Genomic DNA, 10016 nt, shown 5'->3' with positions numbered 1-10016 from the left:
GTAAAGTTTTAAACTTTACAAGATAATAACTTAGAATAATAATGACTAAACTTAATATTCCTATAATAAAACTACTAATCATACTACACTATTAAAGAATTGGTTTTAAACAAATATCACCACTAATGTCTTCAGTTTTACCGAATAAGAAAGCTTTGTATTTTAATCCTTCAGATTCTTTAGCAGACAGTCTTAATGCTTGTAACTCTCCTCCTCTAATACATAAGTAATCTAATGGGTTTGTTTGATAAGTATGTAAATCTTTTTGAAGTTGGTCTCTTTCTTCTTGAGCAGCGTGTAATCCTTGAGCTAAAATACTATTTCTTTTTTCAGCTTCACTGAGTCTAGCAGATTGATTAGCATAGTCATCTAAAAGACTAAGTTTTGTACTGATTGCTTCTTTTCTTTCAGCTCTTAAACCTTTTACTTCTTTTTGTAAGTTAGCTATTTTCATAAAAGCTAATACTGTAATTGCAAGAGTTAATACTAATAACCCTGTTAATAATCCTGATTCCATGTTTTTAAATGTTAAATAAATAATGATTAAATTTTTCTATTGTTTGTCTAGTCGGAATAAGTTTTCCTTCTTCATCTACTCTGATATAATAATTTCCTAATATTTGTGATTGAGCAGTTGTTGGATTATACTCAACTTCACTTTGTAATTCATCAGAATTAGGAATAATATAAGAACTATAAAATTCTACTACTTTTTCCACTTCTTCTGTAATACTTTCAGTAGGAAAACTTTTGTTTAAATGTTACAGCTAATAAACAAATTAAATTAGCTAATTGATGTTTTTCTATCTTATCTGCTAAGTAGAATCTCAATAACCCTTTAATTTGTGTATCTATAGCTTCTTCTTTAATATGTTCGGGAATAGCATCTACAACTGTAAAATTAATAGTATTTGCTACTACATCTAATGTTTTAGGTAAAGATGCATATATTACATCTATAAACTCTCTAACATCTTGATTAGTAAATCTATCTAATATTCCTACTCCTTCACTAATTGTTTTAGTTCTTAATAAAGCAGTATAAATATTATTTTTTACTTTATTAGGTGTCATTATAATGAAGTTATAAGTTTAAATGCTCTATCTCTTACATCTACACTAGAATTTAAAAATGTATTTTTAAATTTAGTTTCAGCATCAGAATAAGTCTTTAACATTTTGTAAGGTATCCTGTAACAGCATTAAATACTCCCCAACCTGTTCCAACAATGTTTTCTTGTCCTACTCCTACATGATAATAAGATTCTACAGCTTTAACAATGTTATTAGCTTTTGTGCTTAGTTCTCCTTTATCATTTGGTTGTAGTTTAAATGCGGCTTTGATAATATCAGGTACTTGTGTATCATAAACAGTAATATTATGTAAATGACCAAAAGCTTCTTGATATAATAAAGTTTGTCTATCAACAATACCTAATACTTTTTTAGATAATTCTAATTTATCTTTAGCATTTTTAGTATGTTTAATAATAACTTTATTTTTATTTTTTCCCTCTAGTGCAAGAGTTAGTGTGTTGTTACATACAACTCTTATAGGTGTAAACATCACTACAATACTACTACTTCCATCATGTGACATACTTAATAAAAGGTAATTATCAATAACATCTTTATTAATAAGCATTTCTTCACGTAGTTTACAAGTAATAAATATAGTTTCTCCATTACCTAGTGCACCTACTGTTTCATAATCTGCAACTCCTTTACCAATAATACTATCAATAAAATCAAAGGCTTCTCTATTTTGAATTACATGATAGCGACTTTTAACAATACCTAATGGTATATTTAAATCAGTTCGTACTGTTGCAAATTGATTTTCAAATAGAATATTTTGTCTATATTCAGGTACTAGTTCAGATACACCATTTCTAAATAAGTAGGTACTAGTTGTCTAGTAATACTTTTATATTTAGGTGCTTCAGTTTTATCTAAAGCTGTAGGCATATTAATAAATATAGGTCTTTTTTCTACTTCAAAATCTAGTCCTCCTAATACAATAGCTTCTTCTGAAGTCATTGCTTCTACAACTTTACCTAATCCATGCCAGGCAATTTCTTTTCTACTTGCAAATGATGCTACACCATTTTTAAAATTAAGGTTATGTGCCATATTTTTATTTGATTAATTTAATAGGTGGTCTAGTTATAAATACTTTTTCTTTTTGTGTTACACTTATAGCTCTATCGTCTGTTTCTGCTATAAATTCTATTTCTGCTCTTTCTGCTGATGTAATAGGTAAACGTATTGATATTTCTCTATTACCACTAATATGTGCAACAATCTCATTAGTTCCTTCTCTCCAAATACTTAAACCATTTCCTAGATGTCCTGATATTAATGCCATATTAATAGCTTAATATGTTCCAAAGTTATCCCAATCACAATCTTCACACCAAGCGGCTAAGTTATCTCCTTCTAAATTAGAACTACCACATTTAGGGCAGTTTCTTTTAGGTTGTTTTCTATTTTTCATGCGGTACTTTAATTTCAGTTCTAATTCTATGTAATACTACTCTCCACATTGCAATACTACTATAAGTACTATCACAATAATCTCTAAAATCTTCTGTATTTAAATAAGGTTCTACCTTATTAATACTTGCTTCAAGTTGTCCAATGATTTGTAATACTTGTGCTTCTGTTAAGTCTTCCATTGTTCTGATAATTTAATTAAATATTCTCCTATTTCTTTAAGACTTTCTTTAGTTTTAAATTGCATCATTGCTTCAGGTCTATAATCAAGAACTTTAGGACTAGGTTTAAAATCTTCATACTCTTCTTTTGTAAGAGTTTTACAAAGTATTCCTATCCCTTCTTCTTTTAATGAAATAACTGTCATACCTAAAGATTTACCACCAAAGTGAATTGCAGGAATTTGTATAAATCCTACTATTTGTTCTTCTTCAGATTTATCCTTGTCTATTACTTCTATTTTAGCAGTTGTTACCATGTTCTTTTTCTTTAATTTCTGTTTCTAATCTTTGTAACTTTAATAATAATCTAGTATAACTATCTATTGAAATCTTAAATATCTTTTCTTCATCTTTATAATAAATGAAGCTACCTTCTTCAGTTTCAAATAATTGTCTAGTATCACTATTAAAGTGAGTATGAACTACTTTATTATTTAATAGTAGTACAGGAGGGTTAACTCCTATACATACTATTAAATTAACATCGATGTTAGTCATTCCAAGTAAGAATCTTAACTACAGCTTGTTGTGCAGCAATAACAGAAGTAACAGCAGCAGTTTTTAGTATATTTCTATTCCAACTTGCCATCTTATTTCCATTATCAGTTACTTTATCGTGATTATCTAAAACCATATCTATTAAGTTTGCTGATAATTGTTTAGCTTTACTTACACTTTTTAGTCCTGAAGGATTAAAAGTAATACCTGTTAATTCCATACCTCTAGTTACTGATTTATCAATAAAAGCTAGTTTATAAGCATCTACAATGTTTTTAAAGATATAATCTTTAACTTGTTGTGATTTAGGAAGTTCTTCATAAGGAACAAAGCAAGGATGTTCTTTAGTTTCTGGATTTTTTACTTCTCCATATTTCCAACCTTGTTCTTTCTTTTCTGCTAGCCAACTATTATGACTATCAGCTGGTGTAGTATCTTCATTATTAAAATGAAACACAACTCCATTTATTGCTGATTCTTTTTGCCAAGCAGGAGCTTCTTCCCAAGAAGGTTGACTATCATCTCCAATAGTTTTACAATATGCTCTATTTGCTTCATGGCAAACTCTAGCTACATTTTCGTAATTAAATGCATTCATAGTTAAATATTAAGTGTTAATTATTTTTTCTTTAATTAGAATTTCACGTACTTTATTAACAAGGTCTTCTATACTACCATTATTATTAATAGTGTAATCAAATTCAGCATTATCTAAAGCTGTTTCTGATGGGTGTTCTCCTTTGAATACTTCAGTTACTACTTGATGTAGTAATTCTTTAGTCAATCCTTGATTACCTTGATTACTCCTATTAACTCTAATACTAATACCTTTTCTACTTTTTATAGCTTCTAATTCATTAGGAAATCTTACATCAGTAATAACCCAATTAGGAAATTCACAAGCACTATAATCAATTACATCTCCTAATGAAGCTCTTTGAGTATCATCAATAGGTCTATAATTAGCAAATAAAGCATTAACCCAACCATTAACATGAATAGTATTTCTCATACATTCAGTTCCTAATAATTGCATTAACATTCTATAAGTTAAAGGTTGTTTATAAGCAGTTTGCCAATTAATACGTCTTTCTTCTTCGTAACGTTCTTCATCACACCATACTACATTCATAGATTTAGTCCATTCTCCATTACGATAATGGTCATTATGTCCATCAGCGTAACCATAACGTATCCATTCAGGTCCTATTTCAGAATCTTTAAATGCATGGTCTTCTAATTGTTCTCTTGTACAACCAGTCCATAAACAAACTGTATCTTTAAGATTATCTGCAAACTTTTTAATTTCTACATCTGAATAATAATGATGGTCAAAGTTTCTAAGTTGATTACCTCCACCTCTAAGTAAAAATACTGAAAAAGGTCTATATTTAGAACTCATTTTATTACTACTTTCGCTTGTAAGATATTGTATAATTTTTCCTACTGTGTCTTTACCACTACCTATTTTTCCGCTAACTCCTATTAACATACTTTAGTATTTTAGTTCGTTATAGATAATATTTCTATTAGTAATAGTATCAATATCTGTATAAGCTTCTTCTTTTGAATATACAAATGCATATTCTATTTGAAAGCCTATTACTTCTATTAAATCTTTAATCTTTATTAATAGTCTATTAATAAATTTAGGATGTGAATATTCTAATAAAAAATAAATATTATCTTTATCAGAGTTAATATCTAAATTTGTAATACTATATAAATTAGAATGTAGTTGTTGATTTAACAAGTGGACTACTAATCCAAATTTATCTTCATCTTGTACTTTAATTCTTAATTTTAGCATTTGTATTAGTTTTACTAGTTAGTTTATTTTTACCAATATAAATACCTACTCCACAAAAAGGTAAAGCAATAATTATTACTTTCTCTTCTCTATCATATCCAAGACCTATTCCAAGAAATAGTCCTATTTCTCCTTCAAATCTACTTAGAAACTTCTTCATTTTCAATTAAATTTTCTTTTAGTTGTAACCATTGTACTGATATAAATACTTTATTTATTGCAGCATCTAAATCAGTTATACCTGGAACTCTATAAGTTGCACCATTTTTTAGATGCAACTTATTTTGTTCAGGAGAATACATATGACGTTCTAATTTAACTACATTATTAATTAATAATTGTTTACGTCTTTCTAACTCTTCTATTAAAGGCATAAAATATTAATTAAAAATTAGTACCTTTTGCATCTTTACCTCTACCATAATTTATTTGAATAAATGGTAAGTCTAATGTAATAAAATCTTCATCATACATTAAACAAATACCTATTTGTTTTATCCAATAAATTGACCATCTATATTTAATCATGCTGTAATGATTTAAGTCTTAATAACACATCTTGTCCAGTATGTCCATCAAATTCATATAAAGCTTTATCTACTTCAGGAATTTTAAATAAATCCCAATCTTCAGCTTTATAATGATTACTAATTAATCCTGTAGGTAACATAGCAGATACTATAAACCAACCTCCACCAAAACATAGTTCACCATCATTATGTTTCCAAGATTTATGAACATTGTATCTAATTCCTGTATGACTTCCTATTCCATCAAATTCTTTGTTATCTCTAAATCTAACAGTAGTATTAGGATTTCCCCACTCATTAAATAATGCAGCATTATACATCTTTCTAAATTCATAAAGTTCATCAAATGTATGATATCCATCAGAAATACTATTTTCATTAATAGTTCCTCGACTTTTATGTTCTTTAATTACTGCATTAATTAATTCTGGTTTTTCATCTCTATGTAAACCGTCTAAGATATCTGAAATTTGTTCTACAAACTCTTCTTTATGTCTTTCAAAAAATCCTTCCATAATTAATGTTTACGACTATCGTCTTGTTCGTAAATATGTTCTACATTAAATACTTCATTAGTACCAGCAACAGCAATTCTTACTGCTCCGTATTTAGAAGTTAAAGGTCTTTGTCCAAATTTACGAACTAATAAACTACGAGGTTTATCATCTTTAAGTTGTTTTCTTCTTTTTCGTTCTTTAACAACTTTTCTTTGTTGTCTTTTTTCTGTATCAGGTGTTTTCATTTTAATCTAATAAAGTTCTTTGTTGAATAAATCCTCTAAAATTTCTACACCAACCTAAGTCAGCATATTTGTATTTACCTTCTTCTTTTGACCATCTAGATTTATTACTAGTACTACATATGTAGTTATTAGAATACTCTTCTTCAGTCATAACTCTAGCTACATGTTCAAATGGAGAATAGTGTCCTGATGTACTTAATGTTTCATAAAGAGCTAAATCTTTTTCATAATCAATTACAGGATTATCTCCTAACGTTTGATATGAAAGTCTAGCACATCTTGCTACAGAGATTTGAATTTTAGCTTCTTCTATTTTTTGTTTCATTACATCAGGAGCTAATTCTTTTCCATGTTCTGTACTAATTCCATACTTATTTAAACAAGCTAAATTAATTAAACCTATATCAAAATTATCTCCATAAGGAATATGCCATTGACCTTCTTCAAGTTGTTTAGGAGTTGATTCTTGAATAGCATCATAAATAGCTTCAGCAAGAAACATCATATGAATATCAGCTTGTCCTTTATTAACTTCAAGTTTTTGCAATATAGTTCTTTCTTTTAAAACTTGAATATCTCCTGTTCCTAATCCACTGTCTGCTTCTAAATAAGATACTACATCTTTCCAACTTCTATGATGCTTTTCAAATTTAGCTTCAGGACTTCCTAATTTATAACCAGTAGTATATTGTGGACATCTAAGATTGAAAAAGTTTTCCCATTCAGTTCCTGAAACAAGTACCTTATGATACATAAATGGTTCAAGAAGTCTATTACATAATTGTTTAGTTACTCCTAAATTATTAAGTTTAGTAGCTTCTATTACTGCTTTATCTCTAGCTCTTAACCATAAAGCTTTAGCTTCCCATAAATCATCTGAATTAATAATATACTCAATACCTTGCATACCTTTATGGTCTTTTTGCCAAGCATAAGGAATAAATGAATTTTCTTCTACACTTTTAACCATTTTACTAAATGGTATTGCTCTACTACTTGCACTGTTTTTACTTAATACTCTATGAGTATTAAATTCAGCAAGTATATATCTTGGCATAACTACTTCTAAAGTAGTAAGTCTATGTCCTTGTGGAGATAAACTATCAGCTACAATTTTTGCACTAATCATTACTTAAGTTTTTTAGAAGAGTAATATATACCTGCATATGCAATATATACTCTCATTAATTTACGTTTATTATCATGAGGTCTTAATCCTTTATTAAAGAATTTTATCATCTCTTTTCCAATGACTTGTAAATCTGTTGTTTCTAATTTGTGTTTTGCTGCAAATCGTTTACAAGCATCTAAATTACATTCTTCATAAGTTTCTCCATACTTATCAGAATAATGTAAAACAATACCTACTGCATTTTCTACAGTAGGTTTTTCTGCTTTATATATTTTAGCTTTACTAAACATATTATTTTTGTTTTTTAAATGTACAAATAATACTTGAACCTGCTTTACGTACTGGAGGAAATATAGTGTTATCTTCTCCATGTTCTAAGAACTCAAAATGTGGCATATGTTCTTGAATAATAGTTCTACTTCTAACTCCTAGCTTCTTATTCTCTTCAGGAGGAAGTAAAGCTTTAATTTCTTCTTCTCTTTTTTTAATACTATCTTTAACAAGTTCTTGTATTCTATACAGTTCATTAAGATAGATATCATTACATTCTGAATAATCATAATGTACTCCTGTATCTTGAATACGAAGATTAGCTCCCATGTAATCTAAAGATTTACCTCCGTCTAAAGAAGTTTCTACAGCTTTACGTAAAATTTCTTTAACTTCTTTATCTCCTTTAGATGAATCTACTGTAAGTTCTATTACTTTTTGCATTCTTTTTAATGCAATAAGAACTTCTAATGGATTTACATTTCCTTCAACAATTTCTCTTTTAATTGCTTCTGCAACTCCTTCATGTGATACTTGTGCAACTCCTAAGAATTTTACTAGTCCACTTTGTTCTGAATGTTCTGACATTGTGATTTTAAATTTATGAGTGATTTTAATGCGATTTCCCGAAAGATTTTTTAGTTTTGATATATCAGTATATTTGCCTATAATAAGACTGTTAGAAGTCGGTTTCCTGCGGTTTACAGCGGTGTTTCTTTATAAAATTACTATAAAAAATTAACTACTTCAATCTTCATTAAAGGGAAATATTTAACAACTATTCTAACTATACTAGCTCTACTTTTTAAAATATATATCTAATAGTATTCCAACTAATAATATTATTATGTAACTCTTTGAATCTTTCTATCTCTTGTTGTTTTATATCTAATTTATATCTTAGATTTGTTCCACCATATTGAGATATTTTTTCTTCTTGTAGATGAGGTACATATAAAAGTTGTTCTCCTTTAGCATTTATTCCTAGATTATCAAAATGTTTCTTTTTATTATGAGTAAGAAATATAACTTCAGCTTTTACTCTGTCTTTATATTTATCTTCTACAATAATATTAATAAGTCTAAATAATCCTGCATAATCAAATTCCCAACCTTTATATAGTACTACAGGACTGAAATTAATATGTACATCATATCCTGCTTCAATAAAAGTATTAATAGCTTGAATACGTTCTACAATAAGAGCAGATTTAGGTTCTAGTATATCAGATAAACGTTGAGGCATTAGACTAAACCTAATACGTACTTTATTATTAGGATTGTAACTAAGTAGTTTTTTAGGAACTACTTTAGTAGCTAATGTAGCTTTTGCATATTTATGTTGTTTAAAAAAAGTAAATATTTTTTCCCATTGATGATGAGCTAAATGTAGAGCAAAATCTTCATTACAACTAATATCATAAGTAATAAATTTATCGTCTGTTTGATTAGGTTTATCAGTTAACCCTTTAGCAACTAAATTTTTACTATGTTTATCTATTGCTAATAATATCTCATCTACATTATTATAAAAAGTTACTCCATGTGGAGTATTACGTTTCATATAACAATATAAACATTCTAATATACAACCTGTAGCAAATGAAGGTGCTATATAATCTGAACTTCTTCCACTAAATTTAAACTGAATCTGTTTCAGATTCCTTACTTGTTTTTCCTTCATAAATAATTCTTTTTACTTCTTCAGTAATATATACTTGTTTATCATATTTAAATTGACAAGTTATTTTATTTTGTTGAACTCTAAGTTCTAAACTATGTTCCATAGTAGCTCTAGCTTTATCACTTTTACAAAGTTTATAAAGTTCTTCAAATAAAGGACAAAAATAGTATTTACTATAATATTTAAACAAGATAGTACTTTTAGAAGTAAAAGGTTTATCTATTAAATCTCCTTTTTTAATAATAAAAGGTTCTTTAATATTGTAATCTTTAAAATATCGTAAATATGGAACTTTTATTCTTCTATATTTATATGGTATTTTAAGGTTTTGTACTATTCGTAATGGAATATCATTAATCATATACTATTCGTAATCTCGTACAATATTATTCATTACATGAAATGGAATACCATCTTCTGTATATTCATAAAATGTACAAGTTAATAACTTATTAATATAATGATGTTTTTGAAATAAAATAAGTTCTTTAAAGTCTCTATCTCCTTTAGGAGTTACTTTAAATTCTTTACCGTCTTTAGTTCTACAAACAAATAAACCAAGTTCAGGATTTTTATCCTGAGGAACTATATCAATAATAACAAATTCTTCATCTATTACTCGTTTTAGTTTTA

This window comes from Procambarus clarkii, unplaced genomic scaffold, assembly GCF_040958095.1.
Source record: "Procambarus clarkii isolate CNS0578487 unplaced genomic scaffold, FALCON_Pclarkii_2.0 HiC_scaffold_790, whole genome shotgun sequence".
Lineage (NCBI taxonomy): Eukaryota > Metazoa > Arthropoda > Malacostraca > Decapoda > Cambaridae > Procambarus > Procambarus clarkii.
Note: the sequence above shows the minus strand (reverse complement) of the source record.